Source organism: Lissotriton helveticus, chromosome 7, assembly GCF_964261635.1.
Source record: "Lissotriton helveticus chromosome 7, aLisHel1.1, whole genome shotgun sequence".
Lineage (NCBI taxonomy): Eukaryota > Metazoa > Chordata > Amphibia > Caudata > Salamandridae > Lissotriton > Lissotriton helveticus.
Genome location: NC_136068.1, coordinates 816,593,733 through 816,606,176, shown reverse-complemented (window position 1 = coordinate 816,606,176; position 12,444 = coordinate 816,593,733). Strand labels below are relative to the sequence as shown.

The window sequence follows — 12,444 nt, the reverse complement described above, 5'->3', positions numbered from 1 at the left end:
TGTGGGTCAGACATCACCAAAGAATTTGAAGAAGTGTTTAGGGAAGGGCTTGGTTGTTTGAAGAATTACTGCCACAAAATTAAATTGAAGTCGAATGCCAAGCCTGTTGTGGCAAAAGTCAGAAGACTCCCCATAGCCATCCAGGAAGAGGTCAGATCCGAATTGGAAAAACTGTGTGAGGCCGGAGTAATTGAACCGGTGGAAGCGACTGAATGGTTGGCGCCCATCGTGGCAGCGAAGAAGAAGGATGGGTCAGTCCGGCTCTGCATTGATTTGAGGGCTCTCAATAAAGAGGTCGTCGTTGACCGATACCCCTTGCCGAACATCACCCAGATGATGAGCACGCTGGAGGGTGCCAAAGTGTTCTCAACCCTTGACCTCACCTCGGCCTATTTCCAGATAAAACTTCATGAGGAGTCTCAGGAACTCACTGCTTTTGTGACACCTATGGGCGCCTACAAGTTCAAAAGGATGCCGTTCGGTTTGGTCTCGGCGGCTGCCGTGTTCCAAAGAATCATGGGCAACATCCTGAAAGGCATCCCAGGCGTCATGTGTTACCAGGATGACGTGCTTGTCTTCGCTAAGAACCAAGTTGAGCACGATGAGAGGCTGAGATGTGTGCTGAGGAGGTTTTTGTCCCAAGGTCTTACTGTAAAGAAGAACAAATGTGTCTTCAGTTGTGCTGAGTTGGATTTCCTGGGTCACAAGATAACAACAGAAGGCATACGTCCCAAGGCAGAACTGCAGAACACCATCGTGAACCTGTCACCCCCCAAAAGCAAAGACGAGATCAAATCATTCATGGGGATGTTGGAGTTCTATGGAAAGTTCATAAGAAACTTGGCAGGCAGGACTTACGCCATCAGGTTATTGCTAAAAAAGGATAACGAATTCAAATGGAGCCAGAAATGCCAGAGCGAATTCGAAGATGTAAGGAGGGCTCTTGCAGAAGCTCCTAGTTTGAAATCGTACCTGCCCGGCCGGGCAACGATCCTCACCACTGATGCAAGTGCAAAAGGGTTAGGAGCTGTACTCACCCAGAAAGGCGTGGATGGAGAAGAGACCGTAGCCTTCGCCTCGAGGTCACTCCAGAATTCCGAGAACAACTACTCAGTCATCGAAAAGGAGGCATTGGCGGTATCATGGGCTGTTGGAAAATTCAGAGACTTCCTGTGGGGTACGCAGTTCACCCTCCGAACTGACCACAAACCGTTGGTAGAAGTGTTCAGCAAAAAGGGTTTGGATGCTATCTCCAGCAGAATAAGGCGTTGGGTGGTCAGTCTCCAGGAGTACACATTTCATGTCGAGTATGTCCCTGGGACGCAAAATCTTGCAGCTGACTGCCTGTCCAGACTCGTCAGCGGTGTAGAAGCAAATGTAATGCGAGAGAAATCTGATGAAGAAGAAGAGGGATACATGGTTGAGAATGTCTGCGCCATTCAGAAGGCGTTGGGTGAAGATACGTGGAGAAAAGCGCAAGAAGAGGACAAGATCATGGAGGAAATTTGCAGAAGAGTGAGGGATGGTTGGAAGCACGGTGACAAAAGAGATGAAAAAATGCGTCCTTTTCAGGCCGTCAAGGACGAGTTAACCATTGTAGACGGATGCCTGTTCAGGGGGACTAGGCTCGTGCCACCTGCATCTGTGAGGGACAACCTGATCGAGATAGCTCACGAGGGACACTTGGGTATCACAAAGACCAAGCAAAGACTCAGGGAGAGCTACTGGTGGCCGAACATGGACCTGGTCACCGAAAGGAGAATCAGGGAGTGCATCCCGTGCTGCAATAGTGACAAGGTATTGAAGCAACAGACGCCACCCATGGTGTGTAGGCCGCTCCCGTCAGAACCTTGGAACGAGTTGGCTTTGGACATCGTAGGCCCGATGACTGGGGAGCTGCGGACACCGTACATTCTAGTGCTCATGGATTTGTATTCTCGGTGGCCGGAGATAAAACTCGTCAGTGAAGTCACAACCAAGACTGTCATCGGATTCTTACAGGAGGTATTTATCCGAGAGGGGCTCCCCAGCAACATCCTCACTGACAACGGTGTGCAACTGTGCTCAAAAGAGATGGAAGACTTCCTAGAAGAAAGAGGCATCAGACACAAGCGATGCGCTTTATACCACCCAGAGGCCAATGGTATGGTCGAACGTTTTAACAAGACCATCAAGGAGAGCATCCAGCTGGCAAAAGCAAGTGGCATAAGTTGGAAAGAAGAACTGTGGAGACGTCTGGAAGCTTACAGGTTCACCCCGCATCAGACGACGGGCGTCACCCCGTTCGAATTGCTCCGCGGGAGGACACCCAACACTAAGCTCGCTCCAGGGTGGATGGAATGGCACAAGGGGTGGTCAGACCGCGCCATAGAAAAGGATAGTCTGAGGAGGCAAGAACGAGCCATGAAATCGAGGAAAGAAGGTTATGACCAACGCAAGGCCACACGGGAGGTTGAGTTCAAAGTAGGTGACAATATCAAGATCAAAGCTCCCACCGGGAAGGCAAGCTGGTCAGAGTACAGCAGTCCCACGAAAGTCACAAAACCTTTCAAGAATGCAGTCAAAACCCGAGAGGGGAAAATATGGAACCTAGGGAGAGTTGTAAAGTACCACCCTCCAATAGAAGCCACTGAAGGTGCAAGGGAGGGGGAGTGTGGTTCCAGACTAGATAGTGGTTTCACTGTTAGGAGGCCGTCAGGTGTCCCTCACCCGGGCCACAGGCCCAACAGGAGAGTGACCAGACCTCCCAGGCGTTTTGATCAGTATGTGATGATGTAACTATTGGCATTCCGCCTTGAACAATATGTAATGTTGTAATTATTACTTTCCTGCCTAATGTAAGCTTTTCTCTGTCTTGTTTTCTGCACATTGCCTTATCTAATGTTTTCCATGTCCGCAGGGAAGGGGGATGTGTGGTATCTCCCTCTTCATTCCCCCCCGGCGGCTCTGCTTACCTTGGTACTGCTCGCGGTGACATCACTCAGAATGTCACCGCGACCAGCGTTCGAAGGCGAGCGCCGGGGACACACTGAGGCGACATCGTACCTATAGGCTGTGGCTGAGGTCGCAGGTTCTCTGTACTTGTTTCAATAAACATTCTGTTCACTCACGTGACGGCTACGACTGTCATTTGAAGCCGTCACCACACTGTTATCACTTTGGAAGCACTTTCTGTTATGGCACTCGCTCCCTGCAGCAGAACTAGGCATCCATATGCTGATAACAGTGGAGATTAAACTTACAGTGCAGTCTCAAAGTTCTTAGACGACAAGTTCCAGTCTCCCAAAGAGAGCTCAGTCTTTGGCCATGCCTCAACATTGATCAGCTTTCCTAAGATTGAAGAAATGTCTGCCCTCATGGACATAAAGCCACTTGCCAGGTGACATACAAAACAAGGATATACCAGTCCAGTGGTCTCTCCCTGAGACGGACAATTTCATAAGCCTCATGGTTTATTAAGGGCTACATCAATGCCATGTCCTTGACTGTTTAACTGTTTTGCTCTCAGACTATGGTGAGAATGAGTTTAGGCTCATGCTTAGCCTACTTAAGCAAGCTGCAGAGCAATAGCTGTAATAACTCATTAGTACTGCTGCCAGGATCATGAACACTAGCTTGTTTATGGGCTGGCAGACGTGTCTAAGTTCTTGGCTCCTTAGCCTGTGACCCATAATAAGTCTCCCACCTCCTCTTCCATAGAAAGAACCTGTTTGATCCTTCAATGGATGAGGTCCTAAAACAATAGACGTTGCCTCGTCAGAGAATGCCACCAAATAGAGCCACCAAGACACCACTCTATTTCAGCCATGTAAGGCCTTCCAGTTCTTCAAGGCTACTTGCCTCAGGAACCCAATGGGCACTCTCTTTTCCTCGGGACACTAGAAGTTAGCGACATTGCTTTTTAAATAGACATATATCTGCTACCTCTGCTGCAGTAGATACCAGTACTCTAGTAACTAGGGTTGACCAAGTAAGATCAGCAGGTACCTGGTACAATTAAACATTTAATGAAGCAGTGGTTCACGTGGGCGAATTCTGACACACCTTCATATAGCAAGTTAATGTTAAATACAGTAAATGTAATTGATGATAGGAGAGGCCATGATGCAGAATATGCAAAGTATTGAATTAATGCAAAAACTACATTTATTGAATTCATACACAGTCCTTACAATCTTGTATACTTATTTAATGCATTTGGGGCCAGATGTGCGAAGAGATTTTTTATCTGAAAGGTTCTGATTCCAACTGCAAAATGACCTTTCGATATGTATAAAACAGAAATTACGATTTGGTAACATGTTACATTATTGCAATTTGAGTTTGTAAGTACATACCAAATCGATTTTTGGAAGGAGTGCATTTTAAATGTCAAATTACTATGTGCAATGTTATGTATTAATGTATTGTTACCGAAACTCTTAATATTTTACCAACTACATATAGGTAGTGGTAACCGATTCCAAAATGGGAAAAGGTTACCAAGGGCCCCCCTCTCCCTTGTTGACAAACCTTTTTTTAGGAAAAGGCAGTGGTCCTGTATAAAAGTACTCAATTTTTTTAATTAAATAAACTTATCCCGTTTTTATTTAAGAAAAACAGGCTGCATTTAATAATAATAATTTAAAAAAAAGATTGCTTTATTTGAAAGCAGTCACAGATATAGTGGTCTGCTGACACCAGAACACTTATATCCCTGCAATGGTAATGAATCCTAGTGGATCACAATTTGCCTCATTAATATTCATGAGGTAGGTTGAATTGCAACCCACTACGGTTCGATATTTTGCCAGCCCACCTATTAGTACAAAAGTTGAATCACTGGATTCTCAAAAAATTGGTGAGCTAATTGCATAAACTTTTAGCAAATCCAATGTTTGGACATCTAGCCCTTATTTACTTAATCACAAAAATCGAAGACCAAAATTGGACCGTGCGGAGGTGCTCAGTGTGCTTCACATAACATGAGAGATCAAAAAGTGTGACAAGGACATCTGGCCACCTGTACACCTAGCATGTTTTGTACAAGTCATATGGCAAAATATTGACAACTTTTCCACTTGGGTAGAAGAGTCATTTGGTCAAATTACTTAAAAGACCCTGAGTAGTAGTGGGTTTAAGGCCACAAGAACCAATTCTGGGCAAGAGGAGCCCAAGATTCAAATGGAAAAAATGCAACATGTATCAACAGCAGTATCTGAGCAGCGCAGGAGACTTCACATGAGGACAGATTAGCAATACTGGTATGTGTGGCCGGAATTGCAAACCACCAGAAACCACTGAGGACTGCAGGGTGACAGACCATAAATCTAGATCCACTGTGTGCGTCTGCTTTATGCGGTCCTCTGAGATTACTTGGACACAACAAGACATCTGAACATGGCCTATAGACTTCAACTGCTGTCGATTTGGACGGCCCATGGATAGTTTTTACGGAGTAAGTGGCTCTTTTACTGCACTCCTCTGCAAGGTTGCAGAAGTTCTTCACCTGCCCATGTCGGTGGAAGAAGCAAAACCAAATCTCCACACGAAGATTCTTCAGCTTACCTCCTATGCATCTGAACTCGTGTTGCTCTTCTACATTGCCTTGATGGACTAGATGTTAGTGCCTTAGAGGCAAACCAGCTTATCCAGTATTAGGGGTGTCTTTCATAGATTCACATGCCTGAATCATTCCCCGTCGTCGAGACGGGAGCCTCCGGTACATAAAAAAGTAATGTCCTATAGACATACATAGAGAAATTAGGCCTAAGGGTCTCCCCTTAGTAGCCTTTCTTTGTCCTTATGCAAAAAGGACCAAACTCTCACAGTCAGCCAATCAGCTCCGACCTCCCTCTAGAACCTTCCTGGGAGGAGCCTCAGTCCCTCAGACTTTCTACCGCACGTTGTGCTAGGGAGTCTCCAGCCTGAGCTCTTCTCAGGATTCCTTAAAAATCATCTACTTTCCTTTGAAAGTGAATCTTCACTCTACAATCTTCAAGGATTACTTCAGTAACACTTTGAGGCAGTAAGTGTTTTCTTTCCACTGCTTTCTTCGATGTCTGAATCCCAGAAGAAAGCCCTTTTCAGGGCCTGCTCTTCATGTGGGAAGAAAAGGCTCCATGTGGATGATAAGCATACCTTACGCTTATATTGCCTTTATCCGGACCACGTCCCTGCAGACTGCAAAATATGTAGGTCTTTCCCCAAAAAGACCGTGAGAGACAGGGAAGGTCGCCTTCTCATCTGGCTCGACAGGCTTAAGGACAGAGACACTCTGGAATCTTCCGAGGGTAGTGTCTCTAAGGTCTCAGAAGTCTCTCAAAAGAGGCCAAGGGTAACTTCCCCTGGCCCCTCTGACACTCCTCCTAGGAAGACAGCCAAGAAGTCTTCAGAGGCAAGATCTACGACATCTTCTGTGTCAGTTAAGGATAATCAGACTTTTAAGAAGCCTGCTCAGTCATCTAGCAGACATGCCCAGAGGACTACCTCAGTAACTACCACTGTGTCAACGACGTCAGCGTTGTCTCCTTCACCGTCGACGATGACATCTCCATCATCGTCATCGACAGGTAGACCTATTTCCTCTGTTTTACTGCTGAAATCGTCGTCGACGACAAAGACCCTGTCGACGTCGAAGACTACGCCGTCGACGAAAACTACGCCGTCGACGACGGCATCCTCTCTAACGAGCCTATTGTCCGTCGACGAAGAACCCACCGTCGACAGCCCCGACGACGAAGTCATCGACGAGGGCGTCGACGGCGAAGACGTCGACGGCGAAAACGTCGACGAGAACGACGTCGACGACGGACTCGCCGTCGACGAGTGCACCGACGACGTCGCGGTCGTCGTCGACGACCAAGTTGCCGACTACGGAGATTCCGTCGACGAAGACCTTACCGTCGACGAAGGACTCGTCGTCGTCGACGAAGTTAAAGACGCCGTCGACGGAGGACTCGTCGTCGACGAAGGCGCTTTCTGAAACATGGAAGAAATCCAAGCTCGTGGAGGTGCCATCCCTCACGCTACCACCGTCGACTACGCCGTCGACGGCTTCCACCTCCAGTCCTGCGTTGGGCAAGACTACCAAACCGCATATTACGCTGGAAACCACGTCTCCAAGCAAAGTGGAGATGCAGCCGCCTCACGAAATCTTCCAAAGTGAAGACTCAGAAGAGGATGATCACCTGGGCCCCGCTACTTCCATCTCGGACCTACATGTCAAATGCCAAAGCACTGACGAGGAGATAGAGGAAATCTCTTACCAGGAGCACTCCGTCCACACTAATGTCACCACGGAGGTTACCCCCATGATATGCCTGCCAGCTGCTCTGGTGAACGACCTGAAATTCCTTGTACAGGATTACAAACAACGCTTCCCGGACGCTGAAAGTAGAGATCAGTCGCCTAGCGTTCATAAACCAGCGGCAGCCCCAAAACAGTCTCGACCTCTCCCTCAAGCCCACCATGAGAGGATCCAACCTCAGGAGGTAGTGTCATCAGATGAGGATGAGGAGGAGGAAGAATTGGAGGAAGGAGAGGTCCAGGATGCCCACTCTACCCAGGATGAGGAGGATGAGTATGTGGCGTCTTCACCAGCTTCGCCCCAACCGCGCCAAGCGGACTCGCCGCTGGTAGACATCGGCGGCTTCCATAAAATCGTTGAAAGAGCGGCAAAGAGATTCCATATGGCTATCGAATCCACAGACGCTGAATGCTTCCTACACGATTTTAAGGAGCAGACTCAAAAGACGACTAAATCTATTCCAATAATAGAATTTCTCTGGGAACAAGGCAAGAAACTGATGCTGACGCCCGCTTCTGTGTCTTCGGTCGTTCCACGCCTGGACAAGAAATACAAAGCCCCGCTGACTGCGGCGGCTTGCCTAAATGGGCACCCTAAACCTGATTCAGTGGTCACACAGGCGGCCCAGAAGCACTCCCGCAACCCTTCCTCCCCGCTGTCCACTCCTCCGGACAAAGAAGGCAGGAAGCTGGACACAATCGGAAAACGGTTCACGACAACTTCGGCCATGACCGTCAAGGTGGCCAACTCCATTGCCCTGTTGGGGCGTTATAATCGCCAACTCTGGGAAGACATAGCCCCATATTTGTCAGACCTGCCTGACGCAGTCCAAGGTGAAGTCAAGGCTCTACTAGTGGAGGGTCAAACTTCAGCAGCCGAAATAATAGACTGTGCTATTGATGCTGCCATGACTGGCTTTCGTCAACTTGCTGGAGCTGCGGTCCTACGCCGTCAAGGATGACTTAAGGCGACGTCGTTCCGCCAGGAGGTGCAATCCAAGGTCTTAGACATGCCCTTCGATGGCCAGCACCTTTTTGGGGACAAGATCGATGAGGCATTGCAAACCATAAAGAAAGACACGGATACGGCCAGGGCTCTGGGTACCTTACAGTCCCGGACCCAGTCCTTTCGAGGCAACATATCCAGAGGGCAGTCCTCGTATCGAGGTTCCTATCAGAATAGGTCCTCGTACTCCTATACTAACAAAGGTCAATACCAACACAAGCAACCTCAAGGCCGTCAATCGTCCTACGGACGATCGAACTTCAGAGGCAAGAATGCGAAGAGAGGCACTGGCGGCCGCCAGTGACGGGCTACTCCAGCCAGTCCAGACACCCTATCCCTCCTTACAACTTGGAGGAAAATTGACCCATTTCCTCAACAATTGGCAACTCATAACCACGGACCGGTGGGTTCTCCAAATTATACGTTTTGGCCATTCCCTCGAATTCACCACCATCCCTCCCAGAACTCCTCCACGCAGACGGGCGCACAAAAACCTACGCCTGCTTCTCCAGGAAATTTCTGTAATGCTGAAGAAAGGAGCTATCGAGCGCGTTCCAGCACCCCTGAAGGGGAAGGGCTTTTACTCCCACTTCTTTCTTGTACGCCAGAAAGAGGACAAGTGGAGGCCCATTCTGGACCTCCGAGCGCTCAACGTCTTCCTACGGAGCCAATCGTTCAGGATGGTGACGATTCAAGAAATACTAGGCATTCTAGAAAAAGGAGATTTCATGACATCCTTGGATCTCCAGGATGCCTACTACCACATCCCCATCCTCAAGTGTCACAGAAAATTCCTGAGGTTCGAGGTTGCAGGGCAATATTATCAATTCAAGGTACTACCGTTCGGCCTCAAATCCGCGCCGCGGATTTTCACGAAGTGCCTTGCACCGGTGGCCGCTTTCCTGCGTCAAATGGGTCACCGGGACTTCCCCTACCTAGACGACTGGCTGGTGAAAGCACCCTCGGCGAAAGACGCAGCCGAATCCTCCAGCGCCTGCACAAATCTTTTTCAGAGGCTGGGATTAACTCTCAATCTCAAGAAATCCTGTGTCATTCCTACGACAAAAATTACCTTCCTCGGAGCAACCTTGGACACAGAGTGCGCAAGAGCCTTCCCCTCGAAGGAAAGGACAGACAAGATATTGTCCCTGGCCACGGCTGTGGCGAACAGGACACAACTGAAGGTCAGGACCTATACATCCCTCCTGGGCATGATGTCCTCCTGTATACTCCTCGTCCCTCACTGCAGACTCAGGATGCGCCCGTTGCAGGAGGCGCTCGCGAGCCAATGGACTCAAAGTACTGGCTCTTTCGAGGACACTGTATGGATAACACCCAAAATGACCAAGAGTCTGACCTGGTGGAGGCGTCGCAAAAATCTGACCGTAGGACTGTCATTTCTCCTTCCGGCAACACCTCTGGTGATCACCACGGACGCTTCCCTGGAGGGATGGGGCGCTGTCCTTCAGGACCTTCGGATCAGCGGCAAATGGGACACTCAGGAAAAACAGCTTCATATAAACCTTTTGGAGCTGAGAGCCGTGTATCTGGCACTACAGGCCTTTCTACCACGCATCCAGCACTCCCCAGTGCTCGTCAAAACGGACAACACCACGACGATGCACTATCTCAACAAACAGGGAGGAACGCGTTCGCTCTCTCTATCACACGAATCGCAGAAGATCTGGAACCGGCTAGTGCTGCATGGAATCACACTCAAAGCCGACTATGTGCCAGGCAAGGACAACACCGACGCCCTAAGCAGGCAAAGGTCCCTCTCCCACGAGTGGGAACTGAGCGACAGCGCGCTGACTCACATCTTCTCTCAATGGGGAGTCCCAGGAATCGACCTGTTTGCCACCAAGGGGAACGCCAAATGCCCAAGCTACGCAAGCTGGCATCCCCAACAAGGATCACTGGGGAATGCATTTTCCATCGGTTGGTTCAGCGTGTTTGCGTACGCTTTTCCTCCATTTCCCATGATCCCGAGGCTCCTCAGGAAGATGAAGGCGGAGCCCTGTACCCTGATCCTGATTGCCCCGTCCTGGCCGAGACAACACTGGTTCTCAGATCTACTTCGGCTCTCTATCAAGACACCGATTCGTCTGCGACAACACCCGAACCTCCTGACGATGTCCAAGGGGCAGGTGCAACACCCGAACCTGCAATCGCTCAGGTTATCGGCCTGGCTCCTGAGCACAGAGAGTTCGGTGGCCTGAATATCCCGCAGGACTGCAGAGATATACTGGCAAAAGCGAGAGCAGACAGTACCAACAAAACCTACTCTCTCAAATGGAAAAGATTCTGCATTTGGTGTTCGGACCAGGGCCTGCAACCACTGTACGTCACACCTGAACAGCTATTGCCATACCTACTGCACTTGGCACAATCAGGACTGGCACATGCATCCATAAAAGTCCACCTGGCAGCTATATCGAGGTTCACCAGAACTTTCACGGGACCTTCCCTGTGGTCCAGTAGACTGGTCAAACAATTCCTGAAGGGGCTTTATGGATCCTTTCCGAGGCCTCGGAAAGTCCCCCCGACGTGGCATCTGAACCTAGTTCTCAACCAACTCATGAGGCATCCCTTTGAACCCATTCATCGGGCATCCCTCAAATACATCTCATGGAAAACTGCGTTCTTGCTCGCTTTAACATCGGCCAGGAGAGTAAGCGAACTCCAAGCTCTGTCCATTCAGGATCCATACATGCAATTCAGACAGGACAGAGTGATATTAAGACCGAACCCTAAGTTCATACCGAAAGTGCCTTCGGACTTTCATCTCAATGAACCAATAGTCCTTAGGTCTTTCTTTGCGAACCCTTCCACCGCAGCCGAAAGAGCACTCCATTCTTTAGATCTCAAGAGATGTCTAAAGTTCTATCTGGATAAACCCAAAGCCTTCAGAAAATCTTCACAACTATTCGTGGCATACAGCAATCCAAGAATGGGCCTGCCTCTCACGAAGCAAAGCATCTCGAGATGGATTTCCTCAGCGATTGCATTCTGTCATACCAAGGCCGGACGGCCTTTGACTGATCATGTCACTGCACATTCCACCAGGGCGATGTCCACCTCAGCAGCACTTTTCGCTGGAGTGCCGATCCTGGACATATGCAGAGCGGCGACCTGGAAGTCACCGCACACTTTCTCCAGACACTACTGCCTGGATATCGAACTTCAGAAGGATGCAGCAGTGGGCCAGGCGGTGCTACGCCATCTCTTTCAGTGAGGTGAGCCTTCCCTCGTCCCGCCATCCAGGTATGCACATTCTCTGCTATTGTGATGCTCTGCTTATGCTGTCTTTTTACATGCTATAGGACAATGTGTGCATTGTCTAACATGCCTGCAGGACACCTTTCCATCACGAATGTGCATGTCTAATTGCTAGCTACTCTGATTCAGGCATGTGAATCTATGAAAGACACCCCTAATACTGGATAAGAACTGCGTTACTTACCTGTAACAGCAGTTATCCAGTATTGGTGTCTTCCATAGATTCACATGCAACCCTCCCGCCTCCCCTGGGAAGTCTCACATCCCTCTCTAACAATATTACGCCTAACTAGCTGAGTGCGTACGAAAATCTGAGGGACTGAGGCTCCTCCCAGGAAGGTTCTAGAGGGAGGTCGGAGCTGATTGGCTGACTGTGAGAGTTTGGTCCTTTTTGCATAAGGACAAAGAAAGGCTACTAACGGGAGACCCTTAGGCCTAATTTCTCTATGTATGTCTATAGGACATTACTTTTTTATGTACCGGAGGCTCCCGTCTCGACGACGGGGAATGATTCAGGCATGTGAATCTATGAAAGACACCAATACTGGATAACTGCTGTTACAGGTAAGTAACGCAGTTCTTCTGCGTGTGCTATTCGCCTGTTATTCCTCAGGTTGTGCACCATCATCGTCTTTCTCCTGAGTGTGTAGCACTTACTTCAGTGACAGTCTTTAGATTGTCATTCTGGTTGGTGTAGCTAGTGCTATGTATCCCTACACACATGTTTCAGGATAGTTGTCCTTCAGTAGAGAGCAACACATTCTTTTTGGGGGTGCTGGAAATGCTGCCCAAAGTCTTCTCGGGTCTCTGTGCCACTGACTGGGAGCAGGTGAGGTCTGAGAGTTCATTGTAAAGTAGCAATACGTGGACTA

The 12,444-nt window shown here is 49.1% G+C and overlaps 1 protein-coding gene across 4 annotated transcripts in view; it reads left to right on the top strand.

The window, feature by feature from the left end:
* The window catches only part of JADE2 (jade family PHD finger 2), an 874,388-nt gene that overhangs the window by 600,801 nt on the left and 261,143 nt on the right, over window positions 1-12,444 (top strand). The gene's annotated exons all lie outside the window — the stretch shown is intronic.